The sequence below is a fragment of the Ischnura elegans genome, chromosome 10, assembly GCF_921293095.1.
Source record: "Ischnura elegans chromosome 10, ioIscEleg1.1, whole genome shotgun sequence".
Classification (NCBI taxonomy): domain Eukaryota; kingdom Metazoa; phylum Arthropoda; class Insecta; order Odonata; family Coenagrionidae; genus Ischnura; species Ischnura elegans.
This window is the reverse complement of record NC_060255.1, coordinates 34,203,704-34,216,326: the sequence shown is the minus strand read 5'-3', so window position 1 is coordinate 34,216,326 and position 12,623 is coordinate 34,203,704. Positions and strand designations below refer to the sequence as shown.

At 38.0% G+C, this 12,623-nt stretch overlaps 1 protein-coding gene across 1 annotated transcript in view; it reads right to left on the bottom strand.

Moving 5' to 3' along the window:
• Window positions 1–12,623, bottom strand: part of LOC124167156 (apolipophorins-like) — a 205,293-nt gene that overhangs the window by 37,314 nt on the left and 155,356 nt on the right. The gene's annotated exons all lie outside the window — the stretch shown is intronic.

The window sequence follows — 12,623 nt, the reverse complement described above, 5'->3', positions numbered from 1 at the left end:
ATTTATTACGGAGAATTTTATTCTTTAATTATCTATAGTATTCTGTTCTGGGGTTCTTCCACCCATTCTGATTCAATTTTCAAAGCTCAAAAATGTATATTACGATTAATATGTAATGCTCCTTTTAATGCACCTTGTCTTTCCTTTTTCAAAAGGTTAAATATTTTGACAGTTCCATGCATTTACATTTATGTTGTAAGCATGTTTGCTAAAAGAAATTTATTTAATTATATGTCTAATGACAATGTTCATTCCCACCAAACTAGAGCCTGTAGAGATCTGCATCAAACATATTGCAGGACTTTAAATGCATCCTTGGGGCCTAAATCCATGGGCCTTCTTGTGCTGAACAGGCTCCCTACTGATTTTAAGTACGAAATGGACCCAGTCCTGTTCAAAAGGAAATTAATAACGTTTTTAAGGAAAGAACAGTTTTATTCCGTAAAGGAATTTTTGGGGAAAAAATAATTATATTTAATATGGAATAAATTTTATGTACTTCATTAACTTCTTTTGGTCAAATTATGGTGCCATACACTTGTGTATTTTATCTTATTATTGTCTGCAACATTTATATGTATATGACGTGTCCTATACACTCAACTCATGTATTTTTTACTGTGTTCAGTGTCCGCTGGGCAAATAAAGGTTATTATTATTATTATTATTATTAAAATTGCTGTTATTAACTGAGTGCTTGACGTCAACATGCCACCCATACATCAAAGCTTAGCCTGTGAATTGACATCATTTTGCCGACAATATAGCAGCAAAAGACCAATCTGTGCTCGCTAGGAGGGAAAGAAAACATGACTAATTTCTTGATTGAACCGGGTCCTAAATATCACAAGCACCAAACAGCGGCTCTAATTCAAGTTTTCATCTCTGAACTGAGTGCAATTGCAGATATAGGGGAATATGGCAAACAACCGCCTTCAAAAAACAGGTTGTATAGACAAGAGAAAATTTTAACCCACATGTAGCTAACATTATAATACATAAATATTTCATTTCAAGCAAATAAATAGTTGGCTTGAAGATTTTAGATGTATTTAAAAATTAAATACAGAAGGTGCCTCTATGAAGAAATAGCCCACAAATAGGATGTTTCAGTATCAATAGCAAGAATAATTCCCTAAAAGATGGAAAATCACCAAATAAAATCTTTCAAAGCAAATATGCCTTAAAAATGTGCAAGTAAAATAATTTGACAAGGCATTAACCTTTTCCCTACTATACACGTATATATACGTCTGAACATTTCCTGACCCGGGAGACGACGGCCATATATTTACGTGTGTGATTTTCCTAGCCAGGGGAACGAAAACCGTACGTATACGTTTTCTAGCTCTCCCCCTTTTACGACGTCCTTGTCTTGGGACCCAACCCTGCGGGGTTTAGGATTTACCCCCAGAATCCGGGAGCAGGTACCCGGACCCCTCGTCTTTTATAACCCCTCTTAGCGGTAAGGGACAGCGGTCATACAATTGTTTATCCAGTCAGGTTTCGAAATAAATATTTGTTCATTTCTCAAGAAAAATAAACTAAGAATTGAATTATTTGTCTTTTGAGCAGTGTTTACAATTTTTAAACGAAATTCTACGATAAATATTAACTTATATCTTGAGTTATGTATAAACATCAACATGGAAATTGTTGCTGCATTAAATGCGTTAATATTGGTCTTAGAACTTCGTTTAAAATTTGACAATGCTCAGAAAAAAATGAGGAATTCCATTCAAAGTCTGCAATTTACGTGCAAGCAACAATTATCCATATGCTAAATACATATAAGCAATACATAAGTTGACCGCGAACTAATGCCGCAGGTATGGTCATAAACCCGGAAAGGAGGGAGCACAACTACTGTCGGAGTCCGAGATAATGCGAAGTCCCAGCGTGGAAGGGTCGAAAAAGGTTCAGCGAGACCCTTCTTAAACTCTGCCGTCTCGAAAGGGTTAAACCTAATTATGGAGGTAATCAGGAATTCATAAAGTAAGAAACTATTAAAAACGGTCAAAATATTAGTGAAATAAATCTCCTATGCTTTCTTACACAGCATCCAATAAGATCACAATAACAATTATATAAGTAAGTCCAAACATATCTATGCACTCTGCTTTAAATTGTACGCATAGTTTCTGTGTTCCATCAAGCCATTTAGACGTGTCTCTTATACACAGTGGCAACAAGTATAATGATCATAATAAGTTTTTGAGTTTGTTTTCCCTTCATAAACATAACATAAATATCTGTTTAACATAAAGTATGAGGGTTATTCCAAAATTAAGGTCTGATTCACCATCACTTTTTGAATTTGGCACCAAGGACAAAGCACGCATGCGTGCGACTACCAGCATGCCTTGTGCATCAAGCGCCGCCATTAGCATTGTTACTGTTGCTGTGTGATTTTTATAGTGTCAGTTCACGATGTTTAGGACAATTGATCAGCCCACCGATTGTGAAATAAGGGCCATTATATGGTTTTTGTCTGCAAGAAACATTTCAGCAGAAGAAATTCATCGGCAGATTACTGAAGTTAACAGTCCTAACAAAATGAGTGACAGTAAAGTGCGCAAGTGGGTGTGAAAAGGAGAGGGGGTACGGCGTAAGAAATGCAAACTCTAATCAAGAAATTTGGATGGGAACAGATGGAGCACCCACCGTACAGTCCATTCTTGCTGCCAAATGATGGTCAATTTCTACTACTTAGCCATTCAATATATTGAATAGCACCAAAAGGATTATATCTGTAAATTTTTAAGATTTCGAAATACATCGGTATACATATTTGCAAATCTGTATATCATACATATTTTATACATGTCCGATGATCCATGGTTACACCATAAGGATATTAATTGTGTATTTTAAAGATTCTGGTATACATCATATACAGATACACATATCTGTATTGTATATATATTTATCATATATTTTAAAATCTCTGCTTCTCTTTGTGGATATTTATAATTTGAGATTTATTCCTCAGTCCTATAAAAAACTTAAATTACAAATTTTTCCCCAAAATATCATCAACTTTTGTTAATATTACGGACTAAAATTTTATTTTGAACCTTGCACAAACAAGATCAGCGGCCATCTTCTATACCATGTGAAGAAATCAAACATCGCTTCATAGCAACCGAAACTTTGTTTACATTCCTAGTTACAGCATTGTGTGCCTTGTATGTGCCGTAAAATAGTGATTTACAAGGAAATTTACATTGAAGTGCGTTATGGAAGAAATAATATGTGTTTCGAAGATAAGACTGGCGAAAAGGGATCGAGAGAATACTGTTTCATGCCATTGTGTATCCATCAAAATGAATTCAATGCCGGATAAAGCTATTGTAAATGGACCAATTACACTGGATTTGCGGAAAAAGTGGCTCTTATAGTGGCACGAAGAGATTTAAAGAAGATGCCTTTGTCAGCATTAACCCTTCTCACTGCTGTGCTGGCCATTTTAATGTAAGTAATTGGAACATTATTTTCACGACCTGTGTATCTACCCTATCTGGACCATCAATGAACTGCTACTTTCAATCCAATAATTATTTAAGATTATTCATCTCTGCGCTCAATTTAGATTGATCTTTGCTTTTGCTGGCATAGTGGAAGTACAATCCTTTCAGACAGATTTAGTTGAAATTATTAGTTTTCTCACGAATTCACATTGTTAATAGTTCTTTGTGGCAAGTATACTCTCTCTCAATTATCTCGTACGTTTATGGAGGGTTTTACTTGAAAATGAATAACTATTAATTGAAAATATGTCAAATAATTTTACTAATTGATAACAATTTTAAAACAAAGCCATCGATTTAATTCTCTGCGATCGTTATCATCTAGTATTGATTTGTGCTTTTAGTATATTTTTCACTAATGCCTTACAGTTGGAAGAGGACGTAGAATACTACATGAACTGGAAAATGATGGGAGGCCTTTTGAGGATAAGGAAAAAGAATAATGCCGGAACATATCAGTTTCTCCAGGTTGCCCCATAATTGTGATGAGAAAAATTCTTCAACTCCTCCAGGACCATGATGAGCCCAAGGTGGTGCGAATAGACCATGCTATCCCCGGAGAGGATAACGTGAAGGCTGATGAAGATAATTCCAATTCATTGATGCAAGAGGACTACATTCTTCCTAGCACAAGTGAGGCTACCACTTCTACAGAAAAGTACTGACTCGAATGAAGTACATATAGAAGCAATATGTGCTAAGTAACAAGTGGCTGTTCTCGAAGAATTGCAACTTCTCCAGTCAAAGTTGAAATTTAGTCTCTTGCTTTGCCCACCCTTGCCCTTTGCGGGGCTGCACACATTGCCAAACATTGCAGAAACAAAATTGCAACTTTTTTATATAATTAGAAGCATAGTCTTGTACATGCGTGTAATCAGTTAAAGAAAACTATCTTAAATGTTGCATGTAACTTGATTATTTTTCATTACGATAAAAGTATATAGGTAGCTCAAAATATCTTTTGTGCTACCTATACTATCCCCCCCCCCCCTTGAGTTTTTGCTGTATCCGCTACTGAGTCAGCAAAATTGTTAAACTTGTATTGGATATTTAACCATAGGTCTCGGTGATTCAGTGTTCCAATCCCTGAAGAATAAAAATATATACAAATGCGTTATTACACCATACAAATACCGTATTTGCACGAATCTAAGACGAACACGATTCTAAGACGATCCCCCTTTTTTGGAACTCCACTATGGGAAAAAAATTTTTCTAGGGGAAAACGTTCAATACGGGGATGTTTGGCTAGGTTGCCTATGTCCCAGGAAACAAGGGATTTTTGGCGCGTAATGACAGGAATAGTAGTACTTTATCGAGACACTTAGGTCTTATTATTGATTCGACTAATAGTTTCTTTGGAGGGGCCATGGTCCGAAGACCAATAAAATTAAACTAGTGAAAATGAAACCTGACTTTATTAAACCCACACGGAAAACACTCGGTGGTATGAAGGCAAGCCACCCTGGAAAGTAGTGAACCAATCGTACGAGCTATGCTATCGCGTTCGGCATACGCAGAGTATACTGCTGAGGGTGAAGCATGGCCATTTGACTGCGCCATGAAATTTTTTGTCCCAAAGATACCCATTCTTTTCTAATTGGCGTAGCGCCAGATGGGCGGATGAATTCGGATTGCTAGTAGGGAGGAACAAAATATCCTGAGAAGATATCCCTTCGTCAGTAACTCTGACAAGTGAGACTCATGGTATAACTCGTAAATTGACAACTGATAATAACCTGATATCCTGTTTTCGGAAAAAAATGCGGCATTAACTGCCAAGAAGCTCAGCTACGAGGATATAGAGTTTCCCCAAAAATCATTATCGTATTTTTCCAATTAGTTCCTTGCAAATACTTTAATAACGTTAGAAATTCGTCGTGCTTGGTCTCGTTCTTTTTTGAATTACGAGCACATTGCAAATATTTCAGCCTAATAAAAGTATAATACCAATTGCCGAAATTCATTGTTAGACACCTTTTGAGCTAATAGGTGATTCATGCAGCGGTTGGCCTCCAGAAACTGGGAACTTAGAAGCAGGTAGGCTGAAAAAGGTCAGTGGGTGAGAAAAGGGGGGGCGTGAAACGCGTTTCTATTGTTCTCGTGTAACTTGATATTTTTTTCGAAGCTAAGGTCTTCGTAATACGATCCCTGCACTAGCTGGGACCTTTTGTTTGATTTTGGAGAAGAGGAAAGCGTCAGAGGGGGGAGGCGAGTGCTGAATGGAGGAGGATAGCGGATCTTGGGAAATACGCTTATGTTACTATCCCACGGCTTTGAGCTTCTCCCAATGGTTGTTTCATTTCGTGGGGAAGATTTAATCTATGTGCCTGTCGTTATTAGCCATATATGACACATTGTATTTATTTCATCTCATGTTCGTCAAAAGATGGATGCGGGAAAATTATACATCGGGACCACGATCTTCAAACGATCATTGCGGGAAAGCGATACTTCGGAGATGCAAGAAAAAATTACATTGCCTATATCAGGGTTCCCACTCTACCTGAACAATGAAATTCACGGCTTTTTCCAGGTTTTCACGGTTATTTTTCACGTTTTCACGGTTTTTTTTAAGGTTTTCACGGTCTCAATTTTGCTGAATTTACGGTCCGTTAATAAGCCAACAATAAGAAAATCACTGGCCGTATATCAACAGAAAATTAACGTACGCGAAAAACGCCGTGAATGTTAACGCCGCAATGAAAAGTGATATCTGTTATGACGTGATCTATCGTTTGCAAAATTCAGGGCCGACTAAAGGACCAGCCCAACCGCGCTCTTGCCCGGACGCCGAATACCCTTCGGACCTTCTTCCGTCCGGACACTCGAGGTCCTTTTTTAATTCCTCGCTGAGAGATTGTTTTTTGCGCACGTTGTTATTACTGCACAGTAACCGAATTTCCCCCACCCCAATATTTCTTATTTAACGGAAAATATTTTATTTAAATTGATTATAGAATATAATAAATTGATTCTTTCTTACTCAGCGGAAAATATTTTATGAAAATTGTTAATAGAACATAATAAATCGAAAAACAATTTCATACAACGTATTAGCACGAATCTAAGACGATCACGATACTAAGACTACCCTCCTTTTTTGGAACTCCTCTAGGGGACAATTTTTCTTTATTAATAACGATACGATTATAAAATGAATGCGGAAAAACGATCAATGCTTAATTTTTTTTGCTAGATTGCCTATGTCCCAGGAAACGCAGGATTTTGGCGAGTAATTAAGAAATTCATTAAAGGTTTCAAAACAATATTTTAGATAATAACAGGAATAGTAGTACTTTATCAAGACACATACGTCATATTGTTGATTCGACCCATATCTCTTTCAAAATTCTGAATGTTTGCTCTCCACTCGGCATTTACACTGCTATTATGGATTTCAGTCAGATGTAAAAATTCTTATCCATCAAACACCATTTCCAGTACACATATTCACGAGAGCAATGTGCATGTTGTGCCTAAAACAACCGCATTCGCCGGTGCAGTGACTGGTTGTGAGATGGATCACGAAGGCCAAAAATAGTCAATTACTTGAATTGTTCCTGTCTAATGAATATATTTTTAATACAATTGAGGTAGTGTGTAAAGCGTGAACAATGTTGCGTTAATCGTCAGCGGCACGCCCACCTGGATCTTCGCCTTCATATCTCTACTTGTTTTCTCCAGGTAGCTCACTCTACCCCCACCCCTAACGTCATGTGCTAGCGGACAACCCAAGGCGCTCTGCAATATTCACGCGCATCTAGCCCGGATTATTTTCTTCATGTTCAATTATTTTCAGTCCATCTCTTTAAGTTCTCAATAGTTACTTCGGAGGGGCCATGGTCGGAAGACGACTAAAATTAAACTAGTGAAAATGACTTTATTAAACCCACATGGAAAACACTCGGTGGTTCGAAGTCCAGCCACCCCGGAAAGTAGGGAACCACTCGTACGAGGTGAAGTTCGGAACTGACGTATCGCCAGAGCACACTGCAGAGGGCGAAGCGTGACCATATGACTGCGCCATGAAATTTTTTACCCTAAAGATGCCCATTCTTTTCTAATTAGCGTAGCGCCAGATCAGATGAATTCGGATTGTTAGTAGGGAGAAACAAAAATCCTGAGAAGATATCCCTTCGTCAGTAACTCTGACAAGTGAGACTACTAGTAGTAGTATAGCTCGTAAATTGATAACTGATAACAACCTGGTATCATGTTTTCGGAACAAAATGCCGCATTAACTGCCGTAAGCTCAGCTACGAGGATATCGCGTTTTGCCAAAAATCACCATCGTATTTTTCCATCTATTTCCTTGCTTAAAATACGTCATGTGTGGTCTCGTTTTTTTTAACGTGCAAATTACTAACATTTCAATCTAATAAAAGCATAATAGCAATTACTGAATATCATTGTTAGATACCTTTTGGGCTAATAGGTGATTCATGCAGCAGTTGACCTCCATAAACTGGGAACTTCGAAGCAGTTAGGCTGAAAAAGGTCAGTTGGTGAGAAGAGGGGGGAGCGCGAAACACGTTTCTATTGTTCTCGTGTAACTCGATATTTTCTTCGAAGCTAAGGTCTTCGTAATAAGATCCCTGCGCGAGCTGGGACCTGTTTTTATTTTGAAGAAGAGGAAAGCGTCAGAAGGGGGGAGGAGAATGGTGAATGGAGGGGGATAAAGGTTCTTGGGAAATGCGCTAATGTTACTTTCCCACGGCACTGAGCTTCTCCCAATGGTAGTTCCATCTCTTGGGGAGGATTCCAACTACGTGCTTGTCGTTATTAGCCATAAATGACACATTGTATTTATTTCGTCTCATTTTCGTCAAACGATGGATGCGGGAAAATTCTGCGTCGGAACCGCGATCTTCAAACGATCAATGCGAGAAACGATACTTCGGGGAACGATAGATGCGGGAAAAAATTAAATTGTCTATAAGGAACTTTATTTGGGACCAGAAACGGCAAACGATCAATGCAGGAACGATAGATCGAGGTTCCACCGTATAACATTCTTTTGAAAGCGGCAGTGTAATGACTTCTTTTCTCTGCTATCGTAATACTCTGAAACCAAAACTGAATCGATCCCTCTAATCAGAGGCAAATCATGTTCCCTTCTTACCGTTGCTCTGGGAAAAATGGAACGACTATGTAGCATAATTAATCGTAGAGGGCGTAACTTGGTGGAAATCCATAATATCACGAATACAAGGATCAAGGAAATAGCAAAGTTCTTGATCCTTGTATTCGTGAGACTATGAAGCAATTTATATCGCGACGGCATTGAGGCTTTAACGACACAAACAAACAGCATTACCTTAGATAGCACAAAGAGGAGGAACTGGATCACCACCGACAGTAAATTACTCCACACAAACTTTCCGGTTGCGACGTAAAACTGGCAAGTTCCAGGTCGACGCATGCGACAATCGTGTAATGCTGTGTTGCCATAAGCGGAAATCTTCTCTCGTTTTCAGGGCCGCAATGCGCGAGAATTAGTAACGTCACGCCGAAAGCTCGCTGTCACCCGGTTCAAACGCAGGGAGCGTAGTGTCCACAGCGCATGGCAGGTTGTCAAGGCTAGCGGTCTTACAGTCATAGGATTGAGGGTGTTGAATAAACGTTCAAATTTTTCGACACAATGGCCATCTAGATTTAGTTTCGAAAGTGGTCGCTGCAGCCAGTGAGAAGGCTAATTGGGTGGAAGGGGGACTAAGCAGTGACCGAGGGAGGGGAAACCAAGCCATTTGAGGAAAGCAAACAAGCTGATGAGAAGTGGTGTCATATTTCAGGAGGGGGAGAGAAAAGGCCTGCGCTGGGGAAAGATGTTTTTTTCTTCAGGCAACATTCGTTCCCACGATTTTCTGACCCATGCGACCGCATGCGACGATGCTCGCCACAATGAATAGAAGTGCGCTAGCTACGAACGAAGATGAAAATTTCTGGGAAGGTATTATTATCAAGATTGAGAGATTTTTAAGGTTTTAAGACGAAATTCACGGCTATTTCCCGGTTTTTTCACGGCAGAGGAAATTCACGGCTAATTCACGGTTTTAAGGTTTTCACGGTTGAGTGGGAACCCTGCTATATGGAACTTTATTTGGGACCAGAAACGGCGGACGATGAATGCGGGAAAATGATCAATATGGTACGATAGATCGGGATTCCACTGAATAACTTTTCTTTTGAAAGCGGGAGTGTAATAACTTCTTTTCTCTGACATCGTAATACTCTGAAAGGCAACTGAATCGATCTCTCTAATCAGAGGCAAATCATGTTGCCTTCTTACCGTTGCTCTGAGAAAAATGCAACGACTTTGTAGCAGTTTATTCCGCGACGGCATTGAGGCTTTAACGTTACAATTTAGGTAAATTGTAACCAATCACACAAACATTTTGTGAGTTGATCGAGCTTTAACTTGAATGGAGCCGAACCCAGGGTAAAGTAGGCAATCTCGCAGACATGGCAGAAGTGCACCCGGCGGCTGATCGGCACGCACCGAATTTTTGCCTGCTGCCCAAAAATGGAAAATGTTTTTTTTTTACTTGAACACAAAATTAAATATGCTAAATTACTGTTAAGCTATTTTTGACGTTGATTTTTCGTTGTATAGCTATCAGGTGGCAAACTCAGGTGTCCATAATTTTTCCGACGTAAATTATGCAACCCGATTGACGTCGAGAATTTTGCATCCGATTGTAAGACGAACCCTCTTTTCTGCAGGAGTTAGGAGATAAAAAAACCTCGTCTTAGATTCGTGCAAATACGGTATATGTACCACTTACTATGTATTTGATGTGAAACCTAGATTTGAGGGTTAGTATTACCCTTTCCCTACACAGCTCAGATGGTAGACTACCCTTCTTCAAAGCACTATGGAGGGTAGCCCTACCATTTGCCCACACTCACTGTTTGACAAAGCTTCCAAAGCACCACCTGATCCCTGAAATTTGGAACCGCTTTAACTTCAAGTGATGGACATTAGCAGTCAAACATTTTACTATTTGCATATCAAATATCAAGATGGTACTGGGTACACACCACAACCAACATGTCACGATTTTCTAGCTCATTAGTTGAGGTTTGTGGAAGACTCAGCATGATATTATTTCATAGAGAGCTTCTCTAATGATACCAACAAATGGCTGAAGCTGAGAATATTCTTGGTAAGTAAATGAGCAAACAATGCTTTTGCAAAAAGAGATGTATGCAAAATCGATGCATAATGGTGGGAATTTCAACTTGATTGTAGGAATAGGGTAGTTTCCTTCATCAAAGAAAACGAAAGTCATTGATTGCGATTCGTTACCCACCATTACTGTATTCATAATATACAAATTATTTCGTTTTAGAAATACCGGTTTAGACGAATGGCAATGGTCCATTTTATCCTCATTTGAAAAGAGCCAGATTGGCGCCCATGCCATGCCACTCCACGTGACGTCACAGGGACCTAGTTTCTATACGAGAAGATAGGAGTTATACGTCGTCTGAGATTACCAATGCATGCATGAGGCGCAGAGCTCAGGGAAACATGTCTTAATAATCACTTATTAAAACTGGCTAAGGTCGGAAAGTTTTCTTCATTTGATAAGGTATTAATAATCCATATTTAAGCCAAGCGCTACCACCCAGCACGGTACTCAGCTACCCGCTAGCAGCCTGCGTCGTATCAGCACTCAACTCGCCTCAAGGTCACCTCACAAGGCGGCAGCGGGAACTAGAAATACACCACACGGAGAGATTTCCTGACATTCATACTTACACGTTGCGTTTTCGCGCTCTAGAAAATTTTCATTTTTCATTTGATAGCAAAAATTAGATATCGTCATTTAAAAATCTAAAATCGTGAAATACGTACTCCAGGAGTAATAACCTTCCGATATAGGCAATAAAAAAATAATAGGAAACCACCCTATTGTTCCAGTAAAGTTTTCTTGGAAGTTATTTTTTCCACAGTAATACTGTTCTCAGTTTCGTAACTTAGTACACAGTGTTGTATTTGTTTTAAAACTTGACCTTAAGTTATTGGAAAAGTTAGCTTAAGTTACTTAACTTAATGTCAAAAGTTCTTAACTCAGTTTTTCTTAAGTTTGGTAACTGTTTCAATTTACTTTCAATCAACAGTTTTTCTTCAAGGTTTGTCCAGTTTGAGTTATGCCAGTATTATTAGGTGTTGTGTTAAACCCAGAAATATGTATATCTCAATTTACAACTATCCACAAAGAGAAACAGAGACTTTGTTACATGTGATAAATATGTATATAATATGGATATCTGCATCTGTACATGATGAATACCAGAATCTTTAAAATATATAAATAATATCCTTATGTTGTAACAATGGATAATCAGACATGTATAAAATGTGTATATTTTTTCAGATTACAACAATGTACAAATATTTAATCTGTATAAAATCCATATAATTGCAGCAGATATAATACGTATAATATCTGGATATTATATGCATGGTAGAGGACATTTGCATGCATTTTATACAGATATAATATGTATGCAGTGCATAGAATGATACGAATCAAATCTAGATATAATCCTTTTTGTGCTACTAGGGATAGCTTGTTGAATGATCTGACAAATGTTTAATTAAGTATGGAAATCCCTATTGGAAAAAATCAGCCGATTCAATTGAAAATTCCAATTGAAATCAATTGAAAATGCCAATTTTCAATTGAATTTCCTTGTATTCAATAGAATATCCAAAAACTCAATTGAATTTTCAAATTTCCAATTGAAAATACCAATATTCAATTGAATATTAGGAAATTCAATTGAATTCGAAGAAAAGATACAATTGAATTTTCAAATATTCAATTGAATTCTCAAATTTGCAATGGAATTCCCAAATATCCCATTGAAATCTCAAATACTCCATTGAATTCTAAAATATTCCATTGAATTCTCCAATATTCAATTGAAATAAAAAATACCGTTATACCGTTATTCATATGTTTACGTGCACATGGTTGACTGGGTTGTGGTCAATTGTGGTTAATTTTTTGCTTGTGGAGAAAAGACAATTTAATATTGGTGTTATTTAACCTGTGCTTGATCCCCACAGCGTTGTGT